This window comes from Schistocerca americana, chromosome 7 (assembly GCF_021461395.2).
Source record: "Schistocerca americana isolate TAMUIC-IGC-003095 chromosome 7, iqSchAmer2.1, whole genome shotgun sequence".
NCBI classification, from domain to species: Eukaryota; Metazoa; Arthropoda; class Insecta; order Orthoptera; family Acrididae; genus Schistocerca; species Schistocerca americana.
This window is the reverse complement of record NC_060125.1, coordinates 590,713,346-590,728,524: the sequence shown is the minus strand read 5'-3', so window position 1 is coordinate 590,728,524 and position 15,179 is coordinate 590,713,346.

Sequence of the window (15,179 nt, the reverse complement as noted above, 5' to 3'; positions counted from 1 at the left end):
GCAGCTGTCCGATGCGTGGGATACTGATGATGACGTGCCCAGATGCTGCCTCCACCCACTGTGCTTCCACAAAGATTTTTTTGTGGACGTGTGCTAGCTCCAGCCCGCTGTACTCCGCACTGCAGGGAGGGGGGGGGGGGGGGGGTCCTCTGTGGTGTCTCTGACATGAACCAACATTTCTTTGACCATGCTCTTTGGTTTTGTCTTGTGGTCTTTTTGCTCTAGTGCTATGTTCATCAGCCGTCTTTCTGTATTCACTCTATTAAGTGACAAAATAAATGTTGTTTGGATCCCAAAAGTGTGTTATTACAGTTCAGTGCCATGTAAAACCCACAGATTCAAGCTAATTGCTTACTGTTCCACTCATTTGTAGGGTGTTGGCTTTATTCAGGAGAATAAGGCGACTTACACTGTCAACAGCTTTTGACATGCCACATTCCTACTGTCAGCATATTATTATTTATGAATTCTAAAACATTGACAACAAATGCATGTATTGGATCCTCAGTTGATACCCCTTTTCAAAAACCAAACTGGCTACTGCTGAGGGTGCTGTACTTACTAAGATGCTCAACCATTCAGTTGTGCATCAATTTCTCTAGTACCTTAGAAAAAACTGAGAATAATGAAATAGGTTGATAAATTGTAGCATCAGTCTTTTGTGCCTTTTTATAAATTGGTCATGTAAGTCCATATTAAGCCTTTCAGGGAATACACCTTCCTCCAGTGACATATTACAAATATGGCTGAGGACTACACTTATTTCTCTACAACAATATTTCAACAATTTGCTGGAAATGTTATCAACTCCAGCAGAGTTTTTACTTTTTAAAGACAGAATTACTTTTTCTATTTCCTTCACTATCATTTTCTGGACATGCATCTCATCTATTTTGTTAGTTAAGGAGTTATGCACGAATTCTGTAGCTTTCTTTACATAACCCAGACACCTCATTTGATTTGTGTCTGTTAATAAATAACTTTTGAAAATATTAGCCACTATTTCAGGATCATCCACTGTTGCACCCATTTCTTAAACTAATAATTTCTTTGGCAGCTGATCTTCTCCCAATCTTACTTTTCACATATTGCATGTGATTTTCATTTTGTTATTAGATTTATCAATTTTGTCTTTTAAGTACATGCTTTTTGATTTCTGTGTCACTTTTCTCAATATCTTAGAGTATACTTTACATTGCCTCATCATTTCAAAATATGTCGAGAATCTAGCTGACACAGAAATTCTCTTTTTGTTTTACATGAAACTTTAATGGGTTAAATGAAGTGTTAAACTGGTTTTTCTATGACTCTTTCCTTTGGAAACACTTCCTCAAAAAGACTTGTTATTTGATTAATAAAAACATTAAATTTTGAGTTAACATCTGTTGAATTATAGACTTCAGACCAGTCTACAAATGGTAACTTCTGCCTATATGTCTGCATTGTTTCTTTATTTATTGGTCTCACAGTTTTCCAGACAGGTTTTGGTTTCATCTTAAATCAAACTGAGGGATAGTAAAAAGTACAGCACCATGGTCTGACAGCACATTTAAGACTTGACTGACTGTCAAGCTGCTGTGCATAGACTTATCAACGAAAACATTGTCAATTAGAGTACTAGAATGGTCAGTTACCATCATGGGAAATTCTACTATTTGCACTAAATTGTAAGAGCTCATCAATTGCTCTAATTCCATTCTGTCACTACTTTCAGTCAAGAAATTTACATTCAAGTCACATAGTAATATAACTGAAATGTGTTTTTATATGATTTTGACACAATTGCTTCACTCTGTTTGAGAAAGATTCTGAGATTCCCTGTAGGTACTCTTTAAATTGACAATAACACAACTGGTTTCTTATTTGCTGTCAGCTCTATACCACACACTTCAAAGCGTTGCCCAGTACAAAAATTGCTTAAGTCTAGGGCTCTAAATTCTACATCATTTCTAACATAAATCACTATTTCACCCCTCTCCATGATGGATCTACAATAATTGGATGCTACTCTGAATCTGTCGAAGCACAACATTTGAATACCGCTAGTGACATGGTGTTCAGTTAAACACAAAATGACTGGTTGCTTTTCGATTTCAGTATCATTTATATCTATTACTAACTGGTCTACTGAATTTTTAAGTCCTCTTAGGTCTATGTTCTGGTAGAAAATTGGGAGGGATTTAGACACATTTAAATTTGCACCATTTTCAGAGTTATGCTTTTTAGGTATCAGGGTACTTTCACTCAGAACACAAATTGTTGGTTTGAGCTTCTGGTCTGCTACACCCTCTTCCTCTGTGTGAGATTTATTAGACACTATCTTGTTAACCATAACCGCCTGAGGTAGTTCACTGGGAGCTTTGTAGTAGATCTCATTTGAAGATGCTAAGTTTTCTCCTTTCTTAGAGGAGGGTAAAAAAATCCCCCTTCTTAGATGTATTCTGCCTTGACCTTAAATTAACACTTACAGATATCCTTGGTGATACTTTTGAGACTGGATCTGCTGTTGTCCTTGGTGGGTTGCATGTAGTTACTGCTTCTGGTTTCGAGTGCACATTTCTTGTTGTTGTATTTTGAACATCTTCAGATGTGGAACTTGGTTGAGTTGATATTTTTGGGCTGGATGCTGCTGCTGGTATTGCATTCTGGTTTAGTCTTTGGTAGTTTTGTTTTGCTGCATCTTCTTTGAGTGATGAAGGTGTAGTACATTCTTTCTTGTGGCTCCTCGTTTATTTTTCATCACTGTCAAGTTGGATAAGTATGTTTTTGCTGTTGATTTTTCTTGTGTTTTCACTGTCATATTTTCTGAAAGGTCTTCACATTGTATGTATGTTAGAGCTGGTACTTACAGATTGGCACCTACTGCTAGCTGTAAATGTCTACACAATTACTCTTTGTATTCCATTCATAAGTGAAGTCCATGCTTTGTATTATCAGTTCTGCCGAGCAAAGTGTTGATGTCCATTACCATTACATGCTCATAAGTTTTTGCAGTGCTTATTTAGAATTTGTTTGCAGCATAGATTCTGTTGTTCAGTTTTGGCACATCATATCTGTATGGAATTGTACACAAGATTACTTTTGTGTGGACTGTCTTTTGAAGAGAATCTGTTAAGGTGCATTTGAAATCCTCAAATTTTTTTATGATGTTGTTTGCCCCACCTAAAATGATGATAGTGTCATTTTTCATACATTCTTTGTATATTTTCATATATTCTATGGTACAGGCCATGTCCTTTAACTGAGAATTAGGTTTTATAACAGAAGAGATGTAGTGTTTTGATTTTGAAAATTGCTTGTAATTTTTGCACAGTGATGACCATGACTGTCAGAAACAATTAATATGTTCTGACTCTTGTTTTCACTGTGTATCATTTTTTGGAGCACAGGTTGATCTTTCTCTTTTTTTTTTTTTTTTTTTTTTTTTTTTTTTTTTTTTTTTTTTTTTTTTTTTTTTTTTTTTTTTTTACAGTTTTGATTTCTATTAATGGTGTTAGGTTTATCAGGGCACTTCATATCAGAAGCACTTGAATCCTTCACTGTAGTATTTTTGCTTCTGATCCCTTCATTCTGCTTTTCTTTCTCACTGTTTATAGAAGTCTACCAGTATCAAATGGAGGAATTAATCTGAGGAAGAAATTTCTGAGAATGTGTACATCTGAAGCACAACACTATATGGTAGTGAAACATGAGCTGTGGGAAAACCAGAATGGAAGAGAACCAAAGCATTTTCAAAAAAATGTTGAAAATTAGGTGAACTGATAAGATAAGGAATGAGGAGCTTCTCCACAGAATCGGCGAGGAAAGGAATATTTGGAAAACATTGACAAGAAGAAGGGACAGGATAACAGGACATCAGTTAAGATATTAGTGAATCACTTCCATGGTACTCAAAGTAGAATAAAAACTGTAGAGGAAGATAGAGAGTTGAATACATCCAGCAAATAATTGAGGACATACACCACTGGACATTAAAATTGCTACACCAAGAAGAAATGCAGGTGATAAACAGGTATTCATTGGACAAATATATTATACTAGAACTGACATGTGATTACATTTCCACGCAATTTGCGTTCATAGATACTGAGAAATCAGTACCCAGAACAACCACCTCCGGCCATAATAACAGTCATGATATGCCTGGCCATTGAGTCAAAGAGTTTGAATGGCGTGTACAGGTACAACTGCCCACGCAGCTTCAACACGATACCACAGTTCATCAATAGTAGTGACTGGCGTATTGTGACGAGCCGGTTGCTCGGCCACCATTGACCAGACGTTTTCAGTTGGTGAGGGATCCGGAGAATGTGCTGGCCAGAGCAGCAGTCGAACATTTTCTGTATCCAGAAATGCCCATACAGGACCTGCAACATGCGGTCGTGCATTATCCTGCTGAAATGTAGGGTTTCACAGGGATCGAATGAAGGGTAGAGCCACGGGTCGTAACACATCTGAAGTGTAACGTCTACTGTTCAAAGTGCTGTCAGTGTGAACAAGAAGTGATCGAGACATGTAACCAATGGCACCCCACACCATCACGCCAGGTGATACGCCAGTATGGCAATGACGAATACATGCTTCCAATGTGCGTTCACTGCGGTGTCGCCAAATACAGATGTGACCATCATGATGCTGTAAACAGAACCTGGATTCATCTGAAAAAATGTCGTTTTGCTATTCATGCACCGAGGTTCGTCGGTGAGTACACCATCGCAGGCGCTCCTGTCTGTGATGCAGTGTCAAGGCTAACCGCAGCCATGGTCTCTGAGCTGATAGTCCATGCTGCTGTAAACATCGTTGTCATCTTGCAAACGGCCCCATCTGTTGACTCAGGGATTGAGACATGGCTGCATGATCTGTTACAGCCATGCGGATAAGATGCCTGTCATCTCAACTGCTAGTGATACGAGACCATTGGGATCCAGCACGGCATTCCATATTACCCTCCTGACCCCACGGATTTCTTATTCTGCTAACAGTCCTTGGATGTCGACCAATGCGAACAGCAATGTCGCGATACGATAAACCACAATCGTGATAGGCTACAATTCAACCTTTATCAAAGTCAGAAACGTGATGGTACGCATTTCTCCTCCTTACACGAGGCTTCACAACAATGTTTCAGCAGGTAATACCGGTCAACTGCTATTTGTGTGTGAGAAATCGGTTGGAAACTTTCCTCATGTCAACATGTTGTAGGTGTCGCCACCGGCGCCAACCTTGTGTGAATGCTCTGAAAAGCTAATCATTTGCATATCACAGCATTGTCTTCCTGTCAGTTAAATTTCGCATCTGTAGCATGTCATCTTCGTGGGGTAGCAATTTTAATGGCCAGTAGTGTAGGTTGCAATTGCTACTCTGCAATGAAGAGGTTGACACAGGAGAGAAATTTGTCGCAGGCTGCATCAAACCATTCAGAAGACTAATGACTCAGAGAACAAAACAGACAATAAAATAAAATAAAAACTCTAAGATGCTTAATTTTAAGATTAAATTATGTATAAATTTGATGTAATCTAAACCAGAGAATCTCTTTCAGTATGCCTGACCATGACAGAGTTGCTTTAAATCAACTGTGTTTGTTTGTGCTATAAACATTTACAGAAATGTTGTCATTTTAACATTCTTAGATGTAGTTATGTGTACCATTAGCCCATCCATGTTTCTTTTCCATTTCACATCCATCTAGAGTTACTACAAACTTTGTACAAATCAAGGAATTAGTTATTTTGGTATTTTGCTCCTGCTACTATACTTATACATAATAATAAATAAAAATATTTTGTGAAGTCTTTACGTTCCAGTTTATCAAACTTTTTTAATGTATTTTATTTGCAGCGCTATTAATGTTCAAGGGTAGCTGTTCTGCATGATCTGTTACACTGTTTTTGCCCTGATTGTAACTTGATTTTGGTTAAACTACATGTTCTTACAGGAAAAAACTGATCTTGAGCTGTATCTAGTCCTGATAGTCAGTCATGGACTGCATAATTAATCTGTGGGCCAAGAGATGCCATGTTACATTAAATTATATTACATTAATACTTGTTCCATAGATCATGGATGCAACATTTCATAACAATGTGCAGGTGCGGTTCTAGAAATCGGTCAAGAGAGGAGCTAATGGCAGAGGATGGGGGGTGGAAGGGTGGGGGTGGTGGTGGAGGGAGGGGAGAGAACAAGGTTTTGGGGGAATGGCATATCACTTAACAAAAGGAGAGTTGGGGTCCTCCACCAACATATTGGTAAAACTTGGTGTTGCTTAAAGTAGTTTTTGGTAACTGTTTTGGAGTTCAGGGTAAAAACATGTCTACAGAATGTGTGTGCCCAGGCAAATAATACAATTTGACCCAGATGTCCAGCAATTTTGACGTTTTTGTCTGGGGTCAGCAATTTATGTGTTGGTAGGGATACCTGGCATATTTAGATGTCTTGGTTATTGTAAGTGGTACTCGTACATTAATACACATCCAATGTATATTAATAAATAATAAGATGCCCATTTTAAGTTAAATGATATTTATTGGTTTGGGCAGTAAGCTATTTGCCGCTTTTATTCTTTTGTTAAAATGTGTTTGAAATTCATTGCACCCTATATTGTTATATAATTGTAAAAAAAATAATTGAATCTGTGGAAGTAATATGTTCGCTGATTTCTGAAGTCGTTTTATCCAGTGTAATTGCCACTGTCCCTGACAATGTGGAACATGTCAGTTGAACATGAGGTTTCTTTACACTTATTTACGTAACATACTTAATTTTATTTGTTTATTTACTTATTTATCTAAAAACACAGATGATGTGACTTACCGAACGAAAGTGCTGGCAGGTCGATAGACACACAAACAAACACAAACATACACACAAAATTCAAGCTTTCGCAACAAACTGTTGCCTCATCAGGAAAGAGGGAAGGAGAGGGAAAGATGAAAGGATGTGGGTTTTAAGGGAGAGGGTAAGGAGTCATTCCAATCCCGGGAGCGGAAAGACTTACCTTAGGGGGAAAAAAGGACAGGTATACACTTGTGCGCACACACACACATATCCATCCGCACATTCACAGACACAAGCAGACATTTGTCTGCTTGTGTCTGTCTGTGTATGTGTGGATGGATATGTGTGTGTGTGCGCGCGCGAGTGTATACCTGTCCTTTTTCCCCCTAAGGTAAGTCTTTCCGCTCCTGGGATGGGAATGACTCCTTACCCTCTCCCTTAAAACCCAAATCCTTTCGTCTTTCCCTCTCCTTCCCTCTTTCCTGATGAGGCAACAGTTTGTTGCGAAAGCTTGAATTTCATGCGTATGTTTGTGTTTGTTTGTGTGTCTATCGACCTGCCAGCACTTTCGTTCGGTAAGTCACGTCATCTGTGTTTTTAGATATATTTTTCCCACGTGGAATGTTTCCCTCTATTATATTCATATCATTAATTTAAATTAGTTTATTGATTTATGTGACTAGATGTAGTATGATTTGACTGTATTTAAATAATTTATTAGAATGTAAACAAATAATTTGATATTTTTATTAACTGGACATAATATTTCCAGAATTAATAGCATATGTACAGAAGTGTTTTGTAGTAGAAGAAATTAATAGTATCATTTTGTAATTTCACAATAATTATGTTCTTCATTGCTGATTCCGATGTAATAATACACTGTTCATAACACTGTTTTGCCCTAATACACAAAACAGTACTTTTGAGGAATACTTCTAACCAATAATGACCCAAGCTGAACTCAGTTCAGCCTCTATCAACATTTTTGTAATGCAAGATCTCACCACCTCTTGCTTTGTTGCTCTGATTCATGCATACTCTGGCAGAATTTCTATTTATGGATTCATCCTTTGATCACTGTTTAAGGGAGCACTTATATTATTTTACAGTTGACTTGATACACATATATGTATAATTGATGTAGACATATGCTAAACAAAAATATTATTAATAATTTACCAAATTTCATTTTTGGTACAATGCTTGAATGTTGATCATACATAAAATTGTATGTATTTTCTCCATTTTTATCTTTTTACTTTCCTGTGTTCACTCTATTTTGAATATTATAACATACATACTATTTAAACTATTTAAGTTATTTTATTGCCATATTTGTACAATGACAAGAAGGACAGACAGTACACACACTCTTATATAACTCACATTCTCTTTGTCACTATGGTTGTCAACCTTTTAAAAAACATACCTAAAGTACTATATTTTAAAAAGTCTTGGACGCTTTCAACATCCCCCCTTAAAATACAATGTTTATTGCCATTAAATCTAATTCATAAATTTTATATTTTTCATTAATCACATAGCATACAGTTACACTTCATACTTACCTAAAACAAAGTTATAGCATTGATTTCATAATAGAATGTCTAAATTTTTAAAACTTTGACCTCTGAAGAGCTTTGCTATGCATAACTGACAATTGTTCTTCCACATTACAATACTTGTCTCAGCAAACCATTTCTGTCTTATTCATGAACATAGTGGAATTTCACATCAATATGTTTACTTTGTCTGACATGTTCAGTCTCCCTTGCAATGTTAGTAGGTAGGGTGCACTCAGCTCTTATGAGGCCAGTTGAGAAGCTACTTGATTGAGAAGTTGTGGCTTTTCATGAAAACTGAAGAAGGCAGCTGGCAGAGCTGTGTGGTGACCACATGCCCCTCCACATCTGCATCCAGTGACACCTATTGGCTGAGGGTGACACAGCAGTTGATTAGTACCTTTGGGCCTTCTCAGATGGAGAGACTAGTAATTTTGCTATTGCAGTTGTAATATCACATACTTTTACCTCTTTCCATTTAAAGACAGGTCTACATATTCAAAATTTTGTAAGAAGGAGTTACCATGATTACAGTTATGGATGTTGTCATATTTAAGGCTACATTCAGTTACAGCAGCCTTATTCATATTGCTAGTATTAATGAAGAATGTGCTGAAATCATCTGGTGTGATACCACATTACAAGAATTTCTTTTCCTAACATGTGTACTTCTACTCAGAAGAGCCTTGACAACAGTCCAGGCTGCTTTTCATTTATTTAGGGACTTGTTAATATTATCATCATTCATCTTGCCTTGTAGTTGTTCTTTAACCCTATGCAGTTTGCTCTTTCTGCTGCACTATTCCTTGACTTATTATAGGAAATAATTAATGGAGTGCTAAGCCTTTGTTTCCTGGCAGTACCATTACTTTTCTCATTACTTTAGGGCAACAAGTTTTGACCATAGATTAGAGGGCATTGATGAATAATGTAAATATGAGTGTGCTTAAGCAGAATGACATTCCAGTTTGTCATCTTCAGAAGTGTTCTGTAGTTATCAATGTTCTCCTCATTCAGATGCTTAATGTACTTAATTTCATTGGACTTAGATATATTTTAACCAGATACCTTTATGGTCTGGTAAAACTGTACTGAACAACTTTAGTTCATACTGATTTGTCTGCACATCATCAAAGCAGACAGATCATCTTACTGAGTTACCATTAATACAGTGCATATCATGTGATTTTAGCATACTGAGTACAGTAGTTTAAGCTGTTTAACTATCCCTAGACTTATGTAAATATTTCTGCAGAAATACTTCAGTATCACAATCTGGTGTGTGGTGTACAGACATAATTATGAGTTTTAACATGGGCTGCAACATTGCTGCAGTTTCTAGTACATTTTATATACAATAATCATTAACACTAAGATAGTTGTAATGCAAGTCTGCGCCACTACTAACATATATATCGAATGTTCCCTGCCCTCATAGTTTTGTGTTTGTCTAAGTAACTTGGTGAAACATACAACTGCAGTTGACCTTCACTTGGCCAGTGTTCGTTATCACAAAATGTGATATTCTTGTTCACACCTAGTGCAATATAGAGATCATCAATGTTATTTTTTAAAGGCTTGATATTTAGATGTACAAATAGTAATGAGTCACCATCACAAAGGGGTAGGTATGGGTTCTTCTGTAGCAGTACATCAGTTTTGCTCACTTTGTTTGTACATTCTGTCACTTGTAGATGGTATACTTCTATCTACTGCTATTCTTGTAATTGCACTGGATCAAGATACTGATGAAGGTGTGATTTCCACGATGTCAGCCATAAAAAATCATTGCTCCTCGATTTTGTTCCGGAAAACACATGCACAGTACCTTCTTTGCTTTCACACATGTACTTGATACTTATATTTTTTCGCTTTTACACGTTCATTGTTTTCACCCACTGACTGAGACTTACTTTTTGTGCCTTTGCAGCTTGTCTGTTTATACACATTGAGTGGGCACTTGGTTTCAACAGATCCACATGGGTTCCAGATGACAACTTGCCACTTATATGTGCAGGTGGTGTTTCTGATGATGATAATAATAATAATAATAATAATAATAATAATAATTTTATTGTCATTTGGCCATTACAGCAATAGACAATGTCATATACATACTAAAATGCAATTAATAGTTTGAAAGAAACAACAGGTTTCTTGTTAACATTATAGTATTATATTACAGTTGATAAATTCTCTTATGTCATAGAATGGGTGGAGGACTAGCCAGTCATAAATTGTTTGTTTGAATAATTGTTCAGGTAATTCTTGAACAGATTGAGGAAGATTATTAAATAATTTGTACCCCATGATTTCGTAGCTGTTGAGTGACTTTGACAATCTGTGGTAAGGAATATAGAGGCACCTATTCCTTCTTGTATTGTGGTTGTGTACATTTTCTCTGGTTTTTGTTTCTGGTAATTTCTTCTTCGTATAAATTAGAACATAGTATATGTACAAGTTTATAACAGTCATGATTTTCTGTTGACAGAACAATGGTTTACAGTGTGCCTTATATGCAGAACCAGTAATTATCCTAATAGCTTTTTTTTTTTTTTTTGCAGTATTAATATGTCATGTACACAGCTAGAGTTCCCCCACAAAATAATTCCATATGTTATTATACTTTGAAAGAATGAAAAATAGGATGTTCTAACATATTTTTCAGGAACACAATCCATAAGTCGCCTTAACAGGTAAATAACTCTTGACAATTTACCACTAATATATTGTACATGTTGACCCCCAAGATAATTTATCATCAATGTATACCCCCAAAAATTTGACATAACTTGGATCATCTGACAGAAGCTTGTCTCTAAGACTACAGACCATCTGCTGTGTTTTGTTTTCATTCAACAGGAATCCATTTGCCTTGAACCAATAGGATGCTTGGTCAATTGTCTTTTCTGCACAAGTTTTAAGGCTATGGAAATCCTCACTAGCATGAAGAAATGTTGTATCATCTGCATACAACACAGTGGTGGACTTGATAAATGACGGCAGATCATTTATCATTATCAGGAACAAAAAGGGGCCCAGCACAGATCCCTGCGGAACACCTACCTTGACTTGCTCTATACTCGACATTTCTCTCCCTACACAAACAACTTGCTTACGATTCTGGAGATATGATTTTATTGATTTAAGGCTGTTGTGTCTAATGCCATAGAATTCCAGTTTTTCTAGGAGTGGCTTATGCTTTACACAGTCAAAAGCTTTGCTTAGATCACAAAATGTGAGTTGAGCATAGCCCTTATCCTCAAACACTTGATGTAAGTATTTGACTACAAAGTCTATAGCATCCACAGTAGACAACTTTTTCCTAAAACCATACTGAGATTCACTAATTATTCCTAATTTTTCAAAATAGACAGATAGCTGTCGGTAAATTACACATTCCAGTATTTTAGAAAAAGCTGGGACTATGGAGATTGGTCTGTAACTAGAAGGTGAGTCCATATCTCCCTTTTTATATATTGGAATTACCCTGGCCACTTTGAGTTCTTTGGGAAAATATCCTTCAGATATGCATTTATTTATACAGAATGTTAAGGGGTACACAATATAGTCTATTACTTTCTTTAGTAAATTACAGGATATGTCATATATATCTACACTGTCTGAAGATTTCATCCTTTTTACAATGCTTAGGACATGACTAGGTGAGACCTCGGAGAACATAAACGTACCTGTGTCTGTTGGTATTCTGCAAACATTTTTAGAAAGTAACTCTGATGAACTGATATCAGGTTTAATTACAGTATTTCCTACATTTTCAACAGATTTAATAAAGAAATCATTGAATTTTTGGGGACTTATATTAATTTTTTTGCTTCTCACATCTTTAGCAACACCATTTATTAATTTCCATGCAGCTTTGCACTTATTTGTGGAATTATCAATGGTATTGAAAATATGTGCTTTTTTGGCTTCCACGGTGGCTTTTTTATACTCATTCCTGCATCTTGTATAGGCTAATCTGGCATGTTCTGTTTTCTGATTGCTACATATATTGTGCAACACCATAACTTGGTTTTTCATATTTGATAATTGTTTAGTGAACCATGAATTTTGTCTGTTTGTAGCCCTGTTTGTTAAGCCTTTGTCAGTTAATTTGCATTTCTTTATGGGGATGTTGTCATTAAATTGTGTCAGAAATGTTTTAAAAAATCTCTCAAATAATAGTTTCCCTGACAAATCAGCACTATGACTATAACTTGTGTCACCATGACATTGGTTGAACAAGTCTCTCTCAGCAAGGGACTTACAGAGCTGAACAATTTTGTCATCTGTGACAGGCCTGGTGGTTATAACTTTTGGGACAGGCTTAGGAATATTACTATTATCAATACAGAACCTACTCGTATAGTTTAAAGATACAGAGTCATGATCTGAAAATGGAAACGCTGTAACAGCACATGTTTCTTCTGTAGTTTTAAAGTTGACAAAAATATTGTCAAGACATGCTTTATCTCTTGTGGGCCTGTTATTGATTGAGTGCAAATTGCACTGTCTTAGAAGGTTTTTCAACTCAGTCACAGTACGTTTATGCGTTGTTATATCAAAATCTGCATTCAGATCTCCACCAATTACTATGTCATAATGCAACCATCTGGTCCCTCTTAGTATATCTAACAGCATGTCCAATTTTTCTAGAAATACATTGATGATACCCTTAGGTGACCTGTAAAGGGATACTATTACTGACTTAAGACTGTCCATAACTATACCAGTGGCTTCAAAGTTCTGTTCCTCACATAAATAATCTAGGTCCAACTTAAAAAAGGAGCAGCTGAATGACTGATTAATATATATTGCTACACCACCTCTTATATGAAGTTTTCTACAGTAACTATTTGCTACATTATAGTTATCAAGTTTGACAACTGGAAGTACACTCTCAGTAACCCAATGTTCACTCAGACAGAAAATATAAAATTTGTTATCTAGTCCAAAACTGTTTACAATAAATTCTTTATCTATTAGTCCTTGAACATTCAGATAGCAAATTTTAAGATCATAATTGTTGTTTATTTTAGATTGAACGTTTTGGTGAGGTGTTATGAAATTTGTTACACTACTTATCTCATGGGCTTCTTCATCTTGCTGCCTTCCACTAAAAAATCATTTAGACGGACAGGAGGTGCTGTTTTCCGTCTACCCGTAACACTTGATGCTGCTTCTCCTGCTGCAATTCTCATTTCTCCTTTTAGAGGCACTATAGTTACTGTTGCTGGTGAAACTTCTGCTGTTGATGCTACTGTTACTTCCTTTTCCACTGCTGCTACTGGTAATGCCACTGGTGACTGTGACGCTTTACATGTTTGCACAGTTGTAATTTTTTCATCGTAGGGTGTATCTGCAGATGTTTCTTCCTCATATGCTGTTGATGCACTTTTCTTTTCTGTTGTCATTGGCAGAAAACCTGTTGCAGGTAGTGCTATTTTTACATAGGCATCCACTCCTGCTGTCTTTATCACCTGGAGAATTTCTTTGGCCAGCACTTTCTTGCCTAGGTTGTTTCTGTGCAGTCCATGTCTAGTAAAATGCTCTCTTACTGAACTCGTTGCTTCAATGAAAGTTGTGTGCACAAAACCGCTACAAATCTTCCTGAGTTTCCGATTTGTCGCGATGATTTCTTTGTTTACACATGAGTCTTCTGTTAAGTCGTGTCTGTAGGGAATGTTTACAACAAATACCTTCGCCTGTGAAATTTTTCCTAGCGATTCTTTCAGTGTTCTTACAGCAAGGCTGCTTTCATTTTTATAGACATCGTTTCCCCCTCCGATTATGACACAGTTGACGTCGCTTTTCACGGAACTTTCACAGTTTTTCAGCACTTCTCGTAGAGGAGCACCAGGTTTCGAAATTCCAATCACTTTATATTCGGACTGCATATCAGACATGATTGTAGCCAGTCCCTTGCCATGACTCGTCGATAATATGTATATTTCTTCCTTCTTCTTCTCTGTTTCCTTTTTTGTCTCATGTTCAGTTTTATTACAAGTTGCTCTTACACGATTTTTTCGTTTAATAGTATTTGATGGTAATGTGTTTCTGCTGGCACTTTTTTGTTCAACAGATCTTTCCGAGCAGTTACCTGTTACACTGAGATTTTTTATCCGTGATTCTGAGCTGTCTGCACTTAGAACATCGTATTTATTCATTAGTGGAACACGTAAAACATTGGTATTTAAGACAGGCCGAGAGATTTTCTTAGGCCTAGTATATACACACTCTCGTTTGCCTGTTTGCGTATCTGTGGGAAGGTCCATATAGTCGATCAAACTTTTCAGCATTTCTACATATTGTCTAGCTTTACTTAAGTCACTTTGCAGTTCTTCCCTCACACTTATTTCGAGTCCAGCGTTGCACATTTCAAATGCAGTTTCAAGACCGTTGCACTCAGTTCCACAGTCACATGTAGGCCTATGTTGACCGAGATTTGCTTCCACGAAACAACAAGAGTGATACCATTTATGTGCCACTACACATATTTTAACACCTTTTATCACTTTTTTTGCACATAGCATACAATTCACTGATGGTAATTTACCGATATTCATGGAGCGATTTGCCACTACATCCATATGCGCCGCCATCTTTGCTGAGGAGAAGTAGGCCAGGTAATCATTTCACTTCTCTTTATCATCTGACCAGCATGTCCCAAAGCAGATTACATGACATGTCCACAATTTACTGAGATGCAGATATTCCAAAGTGTATTTCAAGTTCCTCATCATGTTTTCAATTTTCTTCAAGCATTCTCCTGTAATGATACCCTCATCAATATGTATAATCACTAATGCTTCTTCAATTACATCTATAAATATG